This window comes from Periplaneta americana, unplaced genomic scaffold (assembly GCF_040183065.1).
Source record: "Periplaneta americana isolate PAMFEO1 unplaced genomic scaffold, P.americana_PAMFEO1_priV1 scaffold_21, whole genome shotgun sequence".
Lineage (NCBI taxonomy): Eukaryota > Metazoa > Arthropoda > Insecta > Blattodea > Blattidae > Periplaneta > Periplaneta americana.
In genome coordinates this window covers 525,882-541,176 of record NW_027185502.1, presented here as the reverse complement: position 1 = coordinate 541,176, position 15,295 = coordinate 525,882, and the positions used below count along the sequence as shown (strand labels likewise).

The following is a 15,295-nucleotide window of genomic DNA, read 5'->3' as shown; positions in this document are numbered from 1 at the left end:
TTCGTTGTTCGTTCGCTGTTTGAAGCGACGTACAAATCATCAGCAAATTGTCAGAAAACATTCACATTCGCTGATTATCCGCTATAAAGGCAGACGAAAATATAATTATAGCAAGTGCAGGCCTGTTTCATAAACACAGTAATAATATTAAGTAATAGTATTGCAGTCATGAAAACAATTTTATTAACCGACTAAATTCTGTTTCATAAACGTTTTGCACGAGTCATAAAATACGTACAGTAGCCAGATGATTTGAGGTTAAGGCTGACAAACATAACCAAGTTGGTCTGCACTCTACAGCTATTTATATTATTCTCTCTGTTAACAGTTGTTGAATGAAATAAGTTTTGAAGTACTATCTTTAATAGCAACAACAGAGTTAATCGTAATATGTGTGAAGGTTTGGGAGACAATTTATTTCAGATAAGATTGTAAATCACTGCAACTCGAAGTTATTGTTTCTGTTATTTGATTCAGTTGATTTACGAGTAAAAGAAACAATATGATAAATCTAAAATATTGTGAACAGATATTTATCATTCCTAATTGTTCACGTCTCTGCTGTTGTAAAGTTTGCAATTCCAAAAACAGTGTATCAGTGACAGAAGCGTGTGTGTGCGCGCGCGTGTGTAAAAATTGGACCTCGTTATCTAAAGAAGTACCATATGAAAATGTTAAGCAGTGAAAACTTTTGATGACAATATTGTAGCAGCCTTAAGGACAGTGTTAACGACGGCAGGGTCAGTGGACCCTGCAAAGCGTCTTATGTAAGATATTTCAAGTTCCGTTATAATTCGGAATAGTGCGCAAGTACTTTTATAAAAAGGCTTAAAAATTATTGGTGCAAGCGTAAATAAATACACATAAAAATTACTCTTTTACGAAAAATAAGTAATGCAATAACGACATAAGTACTTACGCGGTGAAGTCGTTCCTAGAAAATATAGTGTTTGAGTTTGAAGGTGTGGATGTTGCAGAAGATTAATGTTATGACGAAATTAATAAAAATACTGAAATTGTCTTAATGGGTTTTTATTGCTGATTATGTTGTAAGTAGTATTTTCAAGAAGTTACCTGACTATACAAAATGCAAATACATATGTTCTAATTAGAGATTGTGATGTGGAATTGTGGATACGGTACCTATAAATCTCGTAAGTTAATTTTAGTTTATGCCCTCAATAGGGGTGGTTTAAAGTAGTCCACATATTTTGTAATAGATCTACTTGTTGATATATGTCTGCAAAAGATTTTGGCTCACCAAGATCTTCACAATGTTAATTAGTGAAGAGTATATAGATTCAGGTTGTCACAAGTATACACTGAAAAAACATTTCAATAGGTACAGAAAATATTAATATTACTGTATTTTGTTATGTAGATGTCCCATAGGCATATATTTCTGAACAATTATTATAATTTAAAAAATGACGAGAAAGGAGGGAAAAACGTTAAGTTCAATCATTCAAATAACATAAAATAATGTAAAATATACAGTAATTACTTTCTAACAGTTCTATACTGTAATTGAATTTAATTTAGGTTTCATCCTTTCCAATTGTTCTTCTTTTACAATTAGATAAGATAGTTTTCAATTTCAGCCTGGTCCACCTACATTGGCGTCTATGACAGTTTGTAAGTATTTGTAAGTATGGAGAGGGACTTTGTTAGTCATTCATTTTGTCTCTTATGCTTTTTAAAATGGGGAAAAGACGTGAAAATAACTTGAAGGAACAGAGTTTTTTGCGAAAAGTTCTCGAATTGAAAGGTCAACTATTTCATTATATTCGTAACTTTCTTGCATATGGTTGTAGGATATTCGTTGTCTAAAATTTCTTGGACGTCGGACAAACACTCCCTCTTCATCACTATTTGAGTCAGAATTATCCATTTCAAATGGTTTCATGGTTTTATCTTCAAAATCTAACCCTACATTGGCATTTACTTTTTACAAATTATTAAACTATTACTTAAAATACAGTCATGGAACTAACGTTAATATTATTAATAAATGTAATTATCTTTTCTGCTTTATGAAACACTTTAGTAATATTATTATTTATTTTAGTACTAATATGAGCGTTTACAGTAATAAATATTATTAAATATTACTTTTACGAAACAGAACAGTAATAATATTACTTAATGTTATTACCTTTTTAGTAATATTACTGTTATGAAATAGGCCCCAGGGGAAAGTTTCAGTACACGGATACCTCACTGACTAATTATCTTAAAATATTAAAAAGAGAAATTTGTCTGTGTTTGTCGTATGCGCATCATGCTTACGAAAAGACACTTTTCAATGCCAATAATTTATTTTGTGTGCACAAGGTTGGAACTTTGTTTTTTCTGGGCGTGAATTTGTCCAAAAGGAACGACATATGTTTATACACGAACCAAGTTGACTCGTACACTTCATCACTCCCCATTCCAGAACTTTTTATGGAATTCTGTCTTTCACTCCAGAATGATGTCAGTAGGGATTCAATTTTCTTTTTGACTTCTGCTCCCTACAATAAACAAAAAACATATATCCACTGAAAATAAATAAACAAAAATAATTTTCAAATTTTGCACGTGTTTTACTCGCCTATCTTGCAGCTAAACATCTTTCCAATAGGTTCCCAAACATCATGTTTTCTTATTTTATTGTGGTAAGTAGGATACTTGGGATTCCATGAAGTTTCCCGCTCCCTATATGCATTAATAAGATTTATAACAGCGTCTTCCGTCCACTCCAGTTTCGACATCCTGTTAGTGAAATTGAACTAAGCGCTGCGTTCTGCTACGAACTACAAGCTAGTGGCAAATCCCGTCCACAACGAATACCAACTTCCTTTGATGTACCGACAAGCGACGGATCACTTCCGAAGGCAAACCAAACGATCGGTTTGCCTTTGCTGCGACGTACACACGTACCGATTTCAATCAACGAATGCAATCGTTTGTCGTTCGTTCGTTGTTCGTTCGCTAAGTGTGTACGCACCTTAATGTGAACGTAATACGAGAAATCAAATATTTAGCATTAAACACAATTATTAGTATTTTGTTTTTATGTGTTTTCAGAATATTGTATTGAAATAGTAACTACTAAATAAAGTTTATACAGTTGTCGACTTTGTGAATCATGAGAAAATTAAGAATTAAAGTGCAAAAAAGTAATATATTTTTCTGTGTGTAAAAAATATACACGTTATTGTAACATGAACGAATATCATAATAAAAAATACTTATGTATTAGAAGCACACTTAAGAATGGCTTAGCTTAACAAAAGAAATAACACAATAAATATGACTAAAAATTGTTCTGTACAGATTCTCTTAACTGATGTAGAGATACACCACACTCCTTCGCAGTGGCTGTCTGTGTTGACATTTTTAATGTCGTCACAAACTTTAAGTTCTTTCAAGAAACAACAAACTTTATAAATAACGCCTTTAGCATGACTTCTGATATCAGGGCTCCACTGAGACATGACAGTGATTGCCTGGATAATTAGTATTTCAAAATACTGTTTATTGTGTTATTATGATATATTTTTTCGAACAAGCTCTAACATAGTAATATCACAGACGAGCACTTGTCAACAACTAGCAGCAACAGGAAGGTCTCTTTGTTCAGGTCATAAACCGCTGGGGAAAGTGTGGAGTGAGTAGTTTCCGCACAAGACCAAAAACCCGCCTATTTCTTCTGCCTTTACTATAATAACGATCTTCACCCTCAAACTTAATTGTTGCGAAATTACAAACACTGCAAAGTTATTGAAATGGCGTCAAAGGAGATGAAATTGTTTCTTTTGAAGGAAATAGGAGCAAGAAAAGAAGATATTCTATAGCACATATTTATCAAAATATATCTTAATATTATGAAATAAATATAATTAAATCGCATTAGTACATGTAATGTATTAGTCTCCTAATACTTGACAATTCACTAGTAAGTGAATATACTAGTACTTTTGTGGAATATACTAGTACTTTTGTGGAACACAATCAGGAAACTTCATTGGTAATTTGTAAGTATGGAGTGGTAAAATACTACTGTAGAGGAGTCTTTTGTGGAATAGAAACTCTAGTACGTTCACTACTTACTAGAGAATTTATTTGTAATGTACAACACCATACCTTTGTGGAATAGGCCCCTGGTGTTGCCGAAACTCCAAAAGACATAAAACCCTATAAGGAAGAACTTAGGCTACTGCATGCAAGTTATCAAAAATCTCTACAAACTAACTTCAAGAATTAAGGAGAAATGCCCGTTGAAGACATTATGAAAATGCAATAATTTGACATGAATATTTCTCAAAGCAAAAACCCTATATTTCTAGAGGTAAACAATATTAAACCCTCAGTTTGCTGCTATTGCAATGCGGATCATGAATATTGTTGGAGTAATAGTTCATGCTAATTCAATTATTTGACCTAATAAAGAAGATAAAAGCCGCAAGGTCTTACCTTGCTGGCGAAATGTTTAGTCCACCATCATTACTTCTGTTCGGCCGGGTTAGTCTCACTCCATGGGCTGCATGTCATTCTCGGTGTCACTGCATGGGCTCCTGCTGTTCCCAGAACATTTCAGAAAGTGGAATAATAAATGGTAACATTTTAATCGACAATGGTGAAGTTTTAGGGGCTATAAATGCCGTAATTTGGCTCACTTTCCAACAAAAATAAAGATTGATGCATTAAATTAATCTTATTCCTGAATGAGTGGATTCTATGTTACATTCAGAGTTCACTTTCTCTGAAAATTTTCTCTGTCACAGATAGATCTCCCTATAGACCTAAAATACTGCAAGAAACTTTGATGATCGAATCAGCGAATTACATGTAGAGTCCTGGAATTGTTTCGAAAGTTCTGAAAGACTTGTAAAAGCCGTCTATAAAATTTTCGGAAAGCTTGGAATTTAATTTAACACAGCCAGTGATAACAGGCGTAGATAGAATAGGGAAAGGGACTCGTGTGCTGGGGAAGTGAGTTTGATTACACTCCGGCTCACTGATTATATTAGCATATATTTTTTCTTTCAACGCTCTTGGAAGTAGTGTCGAAAATGCAGTACACAGTGTAACTTTCTACATTTGAATGAGGAAAGATAAACTGTAGGCCAATGCACTTTTTTTTCTTTCCCGCAACTTATATGTCTGTTATTTAACGAGGTCACTCATCGACTGAATTAGTGGAATGGAGAGGTTATTAAGGCAAAATGAAAGGGTTATGTGACCCAAACAAGTGATCAGACCAAGTGGGATACAAGCAGTTGTGGAATTCAATATATTTCAATTGCTGTCAATGTTGAGACCACTTCGATAATAGTAGCTCCAAAGAAGAAAGATGAGTTCATGTCAATTTAGTTGTTATTAAGGGACCTGTGGCCACCTTTAAGGCCTTTGATATTGTGAGTTCATAACGTGGACGAAAAATTACAAACATTTCGTAGCACTTGTTCATTCACACAATATATTCCTGTTAAATTAGAGATACCGTAGGTGAAGATTTTCATAACAGTTACTTGAATTTGAATTAAATTTAATAATAACTGTAAACTTATTGTAATGCATTATGCCTGTGTTTCTCAAACTTTTTCCATTTCCGATCACTTTTAACATATTGTACAAACTTAGAATTCTTGTAGTCCATTATTATTATTATTATTATTATTATTATTATTATTATTATTATTATTATTATTATTAATCATAGGCACTTCTTCACCACACTCAGGAGGAAAAACGTACATATATCATTGAAAATAACTTCAAAATTGTAACATACCATTCTAGAGACACAATGTCTTCACTGACAAGGTGATATTAGTAGGTAACAGTTGGGCTGGGGGGTCCCTGGCAGATATTCATTATCCACAAACCCCTAAAAGCCCAACCTTGAGTGGGTATCGGACGTGCCAGCAGGTGGTGGATAGCCGAGGACCTGCACTGGGAATAGTGCGAAATCACTGGGCCTGTCTCTGAATATCAAATAACAGACTGTGAACAAACTCCCCAACCCTAAAATGTTATGCGTTTCCGTGCCGATGGGGTGCATGGCACATGGGATGTGTCACTAATGGAATCTCCGAGAAACTGGCGACCTCTCGGAGTAAACAGCCTTGCACTGGCAAAGAGGGCTCTGCCAGTGTGGACTGTTTAATCCCCCCACACTCGTGGGATCTAAATGAACACAAGTACAGAAATCAAACTAACTGAAACTGACCAAGGAGCCACTTCGGCAGACTTGGCAGTACTTCCTCAGAAAAGGCTGTCGAGTCCTTGGCTGCAGGCATTGACTGCAGTCCGGAAGATTTCAGGAGCTCAAAGGAAAAAACTCCTGAAAAATAAAAAAATGAAAGAAGGTACTTAAACAGTTGAAAAACCGCGCAAGAATACCTCTCCAAAAGGAAAAGAAATAGCGGGACCCAGTGGGAGATTTAAAAGGCCCCACTCGGATTCTAGCACCTCTACTTCCGTCAAACAACATCCCAAAAACCACAGGAGCTTCACTGCGGAGCAGACTGTGTCTTATTGCGGGTATCAAGATGGCAGTTGTCTGTCAACGTCATCCTGATACCAAGCTGACCTGGTTTAGCAGATCAATAGACACTGCACTTTTTCAGGTTTCACGAAAACTGGAAAAGACAATTAAAGCAAAGTAGGTGGCACTAGGTGCCTTCATTGATACTGAAGGCGCCTTTGACATTACCTCCTTTAAAGCTTTTACTACAACTGCAAAGAAACATGGTATAGATGAAACCTGTATCAGATGGATTGAGTCCATCTTGAAAGGCAGAGTGGTACATACAACCCTCATGGGCAGCAATTTAGCTGCAAAGGTCATGAGTGGATGTCCACAGGGAGGTGTATTATCACCCATCCTGTGAAATTTAGTTGCAAATGGATTACTGGATGAAGTCAGTAATCTAGGATTTGATATTATGGACTATGCTGATGATATGGCCATCATAGTTCGGGGAAAATTCACGAATACCATTAGGAAACTTATGCAAGTGGCCCTAAATAAGGTAACGACATGGGCTGAGAGAGAAGGTCTTAAGATCAGTCCTCATAAAACAGCCTTAGTACCTTTCACCAGATAAAGAAATTTGAAGGGATTAGGACCTTATTTCTTAAAGGTGAAAAACTCAAAATGGTTGAGGAAGTCAAATACTTAGGGGTGATTTTTGACTCTAAGGTAGACTGGAATCAACATTTAAAAAGAATAACACAACGAGCAAATACAGTTTTTGAAACTGTTAGACGCACGTACGGAAAAAAATTGGGACTAAGGCCTAGTATGATTCACTGGATCTACACTAGAATAATCAGACCATCTATAACCTATGAGCTCTCGTTTGGTGGAAAAAAGTTCTTCAAAACAACTCCAAAATCAAGCTATGCAGAATTCAAAGAACAGCCTGCATGGCTATAATGGGAGCTATGAAAACGACTTCCACTGCAGCTATGGAAGCACTCATAAACTTGACTCCATTAGACACAGTAGGAATGGAGGAAGCGAGACTGCAACATTCTAAGCAACTGATATTCTCAGATGTAGAGTTGGGTTTGCTGGAATTCAAGAGATTTATGGCAGATGATATACTGTGCATGGAATCAGACCATATTAATCCTGTTCGACATTATACAAAGAATTTCAATCATCATTGACTCTGAAATATGGAAAAACAAAACTCCAACATTTCCTGAGAAGTCTCTGAGGTTCACAGACTTAGGAACTGAATCAGGAGTCTATGGCATCAGACCAATGGTTAGCTTAAGCTTCCCCTTGGGTAAATATGCCACTGTTTTTCAAACACAGATATACGCCATTATGCAATGCGTTCTTGAAAATATAAGAAGAGCTTATATAGGAAAGCAGATTCTTATATTCTCGAATAGCCAGACTGCCCTTATGGCTTTAAATGCCATATTGTTACTTCAGGACTGGTTCTTAACTGCCTCAATATAATTTCGATCCTGGCAGAACAGAATGAGGTTAAACTCATCTGGGTACGAGGGAAATGAAAAAGGTGACGAACATGCAAGACAAGGAGTGGCTTCAAAATATATTGTAACAGAATATCTAGTTGTTCTGTCAGAGAAGCAATTAAAAAATGGTCCAAGGTTCAACACTACTAAACCTGGATTAAGACACCAGGTATCAATCATGGGAAACAATTTATTATTAGACCAAGCAACAAAAGAGCTGAAATATTACTACAATGTAACAGATTTCAGCTGAGAACAGTCACAGCTTTTCTCACAGGTCATGCACCTGTGAAAAAGCATCTTAATTTAATGGGCCTACTTCAAGGTAACCTACACTGTAGATTCTGCGGGAAGGAGGCTGAAACAGCCCAGAACATTACTTGCTTCTGTGACGCATTGGCTCGCAGAAGATACCATACTTTACCTTTGGAAAAGATTCTCTAGAACCAAAAGATTTTGAACCGAGTTCTATATCTGAACTGTATACCTTAATCAAGTTAACAGGGCTGATGAATCGGTATTATATTATAAAACATAGGTAGCACAATAAGCTTAAGGCTGTGGTGCGTCCGGAGCAATGACGGGCCTAAATGTTGGAAAAAAAATACAACCCAAATCAGATAACAGTCTCATGTGTGGAATGGGAGGATTTCGAAGTTTCATTATTATTACACATTTATTGACGTGGGTGTAACTATAGAATTGAAACTAATTATGTTAATAATGCACATTACATTGTCTAAAAACTTGCATTTTCAGTTTACTCGAACAAAATAATCATTACGATGCAAATGTTAATATATTTTAATAGTATTTAATAATTAACATAGGCAATTATATAAAATCTGGTACTGGTACTTAATTGGCCTGTTGAGTGGTATGAATATGTTTCTTTTTAAAGGCTACAAATTTTTTGTATTCAATATCCAATACAATGGCCAACACCTTCCTAGGACTTACAAATCCAAATATCTTGGAGTTATTTTCGATAGTAAGTTAACATGGAGCAACCATTTGAAATACTTTTCTGAAAAAGCTCGTAAAAGATTCTCCCTTTTAAAAAGACTAGCAGGAAAGAAATGGGGATGCTCTAGGAATACTTTGAACATTACATACAAAATGTTTATACAGCCAGTGCTGACATACTGCGGAGAAATTTTAATTACTTCACCTTTCATAAACGAAATAGAATATGTTCAAAACCAAGCTCTCAGACTCATTACTGGTGGAATCAAAACAACTCCAATAGATTCTATGAGATTCCTCACTAATATTAACAGCATCAAAATGACAATAGAAGAAAAAGCACTGATTCAATATGAAAAACTTATCAGATTACCAGGAAACAATTGGCATTCTTACAGTCCTCTATGTAGATTGAAAACTTAAAAAAGTTTCATATCCATTGTTCAAGAATTAAAACAGAAAATCAATATCCCGAATTTAAAAGAAAACTTACAAATTAAACCAAACCCTTTAACTCTATTAAATATAGAATATAATCTAAATTTAACAGAAGAAATACTGAAATCAGAAGTAAACACTGAAATACTGAAACAATTGTTTTTAGAGATAATTAATATTAGGTACCCTCCACAAAACTGGCTTCATTTATACACTGACGGATCCTAGATCTCCAGAGAACAAGATGCCAGTGCAGGTGTTACGTGCTGTCTCTTCTCACTTTATAGATCTCTTGGTTATGGAACAACAAGTTTTGATGGTGAAATCATTGCAATAAGTGAAAATCTCAGGAATCTTCTATGCCACATCAATAAATTTAAGAATGTAGTTATATTGTCAGACTCCAAAGCAGCTATTCTATCAATAGTCTCTAAACACACACCTTCATCTCAAACAGCAGAAATAACTAAAGTGCTCTCTCAATTAATATCACTCAATAAAAGAATTGTATTCCAATGGATACCATCCGATTGTGGAATTCTGGGAAACGAGAATGCGGAAGCTTTAGCAGAGAAGGGCAGCACTGCTACTTACAGACCTGTTACTAAATCCATGTATTACTCTGTGAAAAGATTTATTAAATCTACATACTTAGACTTCAACAAACAAAATTTGATAACACAATCCCAAGGGAAAAAATGAAACTCTCTGCATCAAAATTCACAGTTAATTCCCGATTTACCACGAAAATCGTCTGTAGCTGCATTTAGATTGGCAACAGGCCATGATTGTTTGGCCAAACACCTGCATAGAATTGGAATATATCAGTCCCCTAACTGCCCATTGTGCAACTCAAACCAAGAAATGGATTCTGAACCTCAAAATCTGTGCTTCAGTGGCTGGCCATGATAATATCTTTGAAAAATATTGGAGTGCAAGAGGTCAAATGACTTTATTGTCAAATGCCTGGCATTAGAAAACAACAACAACAAATTTTTTGTATAATTATTTGGTTTTAGGGCGGGAAGCTGTAGCCTCATTTCTCCTTCTGCATTTAGCCTATTTCGATAATTTGTTTTCATGGATAAATAGGCAGAGAATCCAGATATAAAACTGATAAATACTATATATTTTTTTAGATCTTTAATAGTATTAATGATATTAATAATGGAATATGATAATTATTAATATTTATTTTCTAATATTACGATTATACTATAACAATCATTATTGGTGATATTTAATGTTTTTATTGATTCATATTTTCGTGACTTAGTATTCATTTTGCAGTATTCTCAAAATTTAAAGAACCGGTACTATTAAACCATTGCTCACGTGATTATACTATGTAAGCAACGATTTAAATACAATTTATGATTCACAGAATTCCTATCTTTTAGAAGCACTGCAATATAAGATTTATTTTGTTTGTATTTATTGATAAGGAAGGATGGTCATAAAATAATGTAATGTATTAAAACCACAAAACCTCTCTGTCTCAGTCATTTTTAAATTGCATCGTGTGTTTGGTTGTGATTTTAAATGTGCCTGTCCGATCGAGGCTTAATTATCAACCTCCAATAATATACATATTATTTTATTCTTAGAAACGCCATTGACGCTACAAAACGTAAATGTTTTTATTCCCTACTTATTGTTGCAGTTCTCAAGCAGGAATCGTAATGTAACTTAGAAAGCTTACCTCAGTAGGAAGAGCTTTATCGTAGTTGTCCCATGGGAATCGAACCGAGCTCCTCAATAAACGTACACTCCATAAAGCGCTATCTTTGCTTGCTTTATATGAAATCAAAACTCATAATGGCGGTCCAATATGTCATTTGCATTGTTGAAGACAGCATTGTTATGCATTGAACGATGAACGCGAATTCCATAGAGAATAAAAAAATGGAACTAGCGCCAGTGAGCACAGTTCAGTGAGTAGAAGCTGTAGGTAAAAAAACTGATAATACTTGTGTTGAGAACTTTCGACCTGATTTTAAATGTAGTCAATTGGCCGCAAGGAAATTTAAATATCGTCATTTTCATATTTTATATTTAAGCCACCAATTGCACCTCTCTGGGCTAGCAACCCATTGCGCATCATTTTCACATTGCTTTCAAGTCTCAACAGAAGCCTCGGATGACAAGGATGGATTATAACGATGACGACTCAGGCAAGAACAAGGACAAGACATGGAAAAAAGAAAATATTTTAAAATTTGGAATTTGGAATGTACAGGACATTTAACACAAGGAAGATCAATTAGATGATATTTTAGCCAAAAAGAATATATCAATAGCAGTAATTTCGGAAACTAAAAAGAAATTGAAAGGATCTAAAGAAACTGAAAACTACCTTCAATTCTATTCTGATGTTGAGTAGGGCCAGAGCTGGAATCATGGTAATGATACATAAACGTTTCAGGCATGTTGTAGATAATTATTATTACTCGAATGAACGATTGATTCAATTACGATTAAAATTGCAAAGAGGTTATCTTACAGTTATTGACATCTATGCTCCAGTAGAAGGGAAAGAAGAAGAAAATGAAGAATTTTATACTAACTTACAAAAAATTGTCAGTAAAGTTAACAAATCAGATATGCTTTCAATCATGGGAGATTTTAATGCTAGAGTGGAAATATAAAAATTGAACAATTTGTAGGTACTCATGGTGAAGACACATGTAATAATAATGGTAATAGATTAATTGATTTTGTGATGTATAATCAACTCAAAATCATGAATACAATGTTCGAACATAAAGAAAGTCATAAACATACATGGGAAGCCAGGGATTCAAAATCTATCATCGATTATATCAAATGTAATTTTCGTTTATCAGACATGGTTATGGATGCCCGAGTTTTTAGAGGCCAGGAATTAGAAACAGATCATTATCTACTAATTAGCTCAGTACGTTTAAAACCAAGATGGTTGGGAAAGAAAACGCATATGAAAAATAATTTACTCTTCAAAGTCAGTTTACTTAGAGATTTTAGTATTGCTAATCTCTACCGAAATAGAATGGCTATTCTTGTAGATCAATTACCCCTTCTTGATAATGTTGAAGATGAATGTTTGAATATGAAACAAATTTTAACACAAGCCGCCAAAGAAAGTTTGGGACAAAAAAAGGTGTGGCTTAGAAAGAAAGGCTTGCGACAGTGGGATGATGACATAAGCAAGATAATTGCTGATAACAAACAAGCATTCAATAAATATATCTCAACCAAGAAAGAAGAAGATCAAATTGATTATCGTAAGAAATGGGCAATCGCAAAGAGAGAAGTTCGAAAAAAACATAGACAGAATTGGATAAACTTTGTGGCATACTTAAAAAATGATATTACTCGGCCTCAATCACAGACTTATAAAATTCTTAAGAAATTAAATTGTGAAGTAAAAGATAATCTAAGAATAAATGTTATTTCTCAGGACAATTGGTTACAGTATTTTCAACTACTATGGTCTACATCAACACAATCTCTCATGCTTCCATTTTCAACTAATCCTTTAATGAAGTTAATTTCTATGGATGAACTACAAAGAGTCTTGAAAAACAATAAATCTCCAGGAGAAGATTTAATAAATAGTGAATTATTTAAATATGCTAGCCATAAATTTCTACAAAGATTTTTGAGATTTTAAAATTTGATATGGGAGGGACAAGGATTTCCAGAAAGCTGGACTAAATCTATTGTAATCCCTATACATAAGAGAGGAGATTTGAAAATTACAGATAACTATAGAGGAATAAGTTTATTGAACGCAGGATATAAAATTTATGCAAATATTTTGAAAAACAAACTCAATAAGCATTACGACAATATTATCAGTGAGGAACAAAATGGTTTTCGTCGAGGAAGGTCCTGTTGTGATGGATATTTCGCATTGAAATTACTGGTTGAGAAACATAGAGAATTTAATCTAGAAACGCATATGGCATTCATTGACTTTAAAAAGGCTTTTGATAAAGTTAATCGGAATAAATTACTTCAGATTTTGGCAGATGATCAAGTGCCTCAACAGATTATACAAAATATTTACAATATATATAAAACAACCATCATAGCAATTCGAAGCAACAATAAACTTTCACAATGGCGACCCATTTATAGTGGAGTACGACAAGGCTGTGGCCTTTCACCACTTCTGTTTATTATATATATAAATAGAATCATTCAAGATTGGCGACAGACACGCCATGGATTTATTCCAATTAATCGAAATTTGCAGCTTGATGCTTTACTTTTCGCTGATGATTTAGTTCTCATGGCATCAACTGAGGATGATTTACAATATTCAGTACACAATTTAAATATGGTCAGTGAAAAATATAACATGGAAATTAATATTGAAAAATCGAAAATCATGTCATTTTGTAGGAAATTCCCTGTACCAAGTAAAATTTGTTTGAATAATAAAATAATAGAAAGAGTAAATACCTTCACTTACCTTGGCTATATACTATCACCTTATGATGAAGTAGATATTGCTGAAAAAATATGTAAATATAATAAAACAATGGGGATCATTAATAAAATCAAGAAACCTTCAGTAGTACAAAGACACACAAGAATAGGCTTGTATAAAACCTTAGCACAGCCAATATTAAGCTATGGTAGTGAAGCATGGACTGTGAAGAATAAAGATGTCAATAGAATAACAGCAAGTGAGATGAGGTTTATGAGAGCAACAGCTGGATATACTCGCTGGGATCATAAAAAAAATGACATAATGCAAGAACTTCAAATAGAACCCATTATACAGTTCATCAGCAAATATCAACTTCAGTGGAAGGGTCATCTCGAACGAATGAATCAATGCAGAATTCCAAAAGCACTGTTTCATTACCATCCATATGGCAAAAGATCTCTAGGCTGTCCAAAGAAGAGATGGACTGAAAATTCTAGTTTGAGACTGTAACAGGCCACTTGGCCTAATACTTGTTAGGAAGATGATGATGATGATGATATTTAAGCCTTATTTAGGGCTTGTTCTTTCATTTGAAAAATATGTAGGGCCTACGTATTTAAGTTTTCTGAGGATATGATATTACGTACATTTTATGATGCAGTTATGTTTTGCAGTCTTGTTACTTGATTTTTATCAGTATAACAATTCTCCGGCAGCACTCTTGAACACAACGTTACTTCAATCTATCCTTAAGGCCGGGATTACGATCGAAGTTCGTTTGCATTACGTTACATTGCGGTGAAGTACGTTGAAGTTAGACAAATACAAGCTCCGTGTATTTGATTACGGTCAACGTTAGAATGAATGAACGCATGACGGCATTGATTCAACATAAATGTTGGAGAAAAGCTTCCCACTGTGCTTTAAAAATTCCAAGTCCTCTCAAATTTCGAGGTCATATAGCATTGCATCTGGTACATCTGTCGGTAAGCCAACGATTTCCTTGACAGAACTATGGATAAGTTTATCAATATCATTAAGAAATTTTAATTTAAGATCCTTTAACGGTGCACATTGAAATGGATAGATAAGCTGAGGCCAAATATATTGGTTTAAAATGTTCAGTTTTTGATCAGGAATGAGCAAAGGTGATGACACTAGGTGGTTGAGACTATTTGTCAATTTATTAATAATTTCTGTAGGATTAAATTTAATTTGATCATGAAAAGTGATTCCCAAATATTTGATGTTTTCATTAGAAGTCAGACAGGATATTATAGATCCATCTATTAACTTAAAGGCTGAGAAGAGAGTTGACCTTAGTGAAGAGAAATGACTTTACTTTTATCAGTATCAATCTGCAGTCCAATTTTTGCAAGTGAGTTCTTGACTAACATTGTCAGATGTTTTGCAGCACTATCATTTTGACTTATAAGAACTAAATCATCAGCAAAAGCTAGCACTGATATTGTTTTCAAGGTTACG

The 15,295-nt window shown here is 34.4% G+C and overlaps 1 protein-coding gene and 1 long non-coding RNA gene across 4 annotated transcripts in view; one reads left to right on the top strand and one right to left on the bottom strand.

The window, feature by feature from the left end:
- Positions 1-4,569, bottom strand: part of LOC138693796 (vacuolar protein sorting-associated protein 52 homolog) — a 58,358-nt gene extending 53,789 nt beyond the window's left edge. For all 3 annotated transcript variants that reach the window (XR_011330459.1, XR_011330460.1, XR_011330456.1), the window contains exon 1: positions 4,459-4,569. The gene's annotated coding sequence lies outside the window, so the exon portion shown is untranslated. The remainder of the gene's footprint in view (positions 1-4,458) is intronic.
- LOC138693799 (uncharacterized) overlaps positions 5-15,295 on the top strand; it is a 43,871-nt gene continuing 28,580 nt past the window's right edge. Inside the window, exon 1 of the long non-coding RNA XR_011330467.1 lies at positions 5-1,049. This is a non-coding gene — a long non-coding RNA (uncharacterized lncRNA). The remainder of the gene's footprint in view (positions 1,050-15,295) is intronic.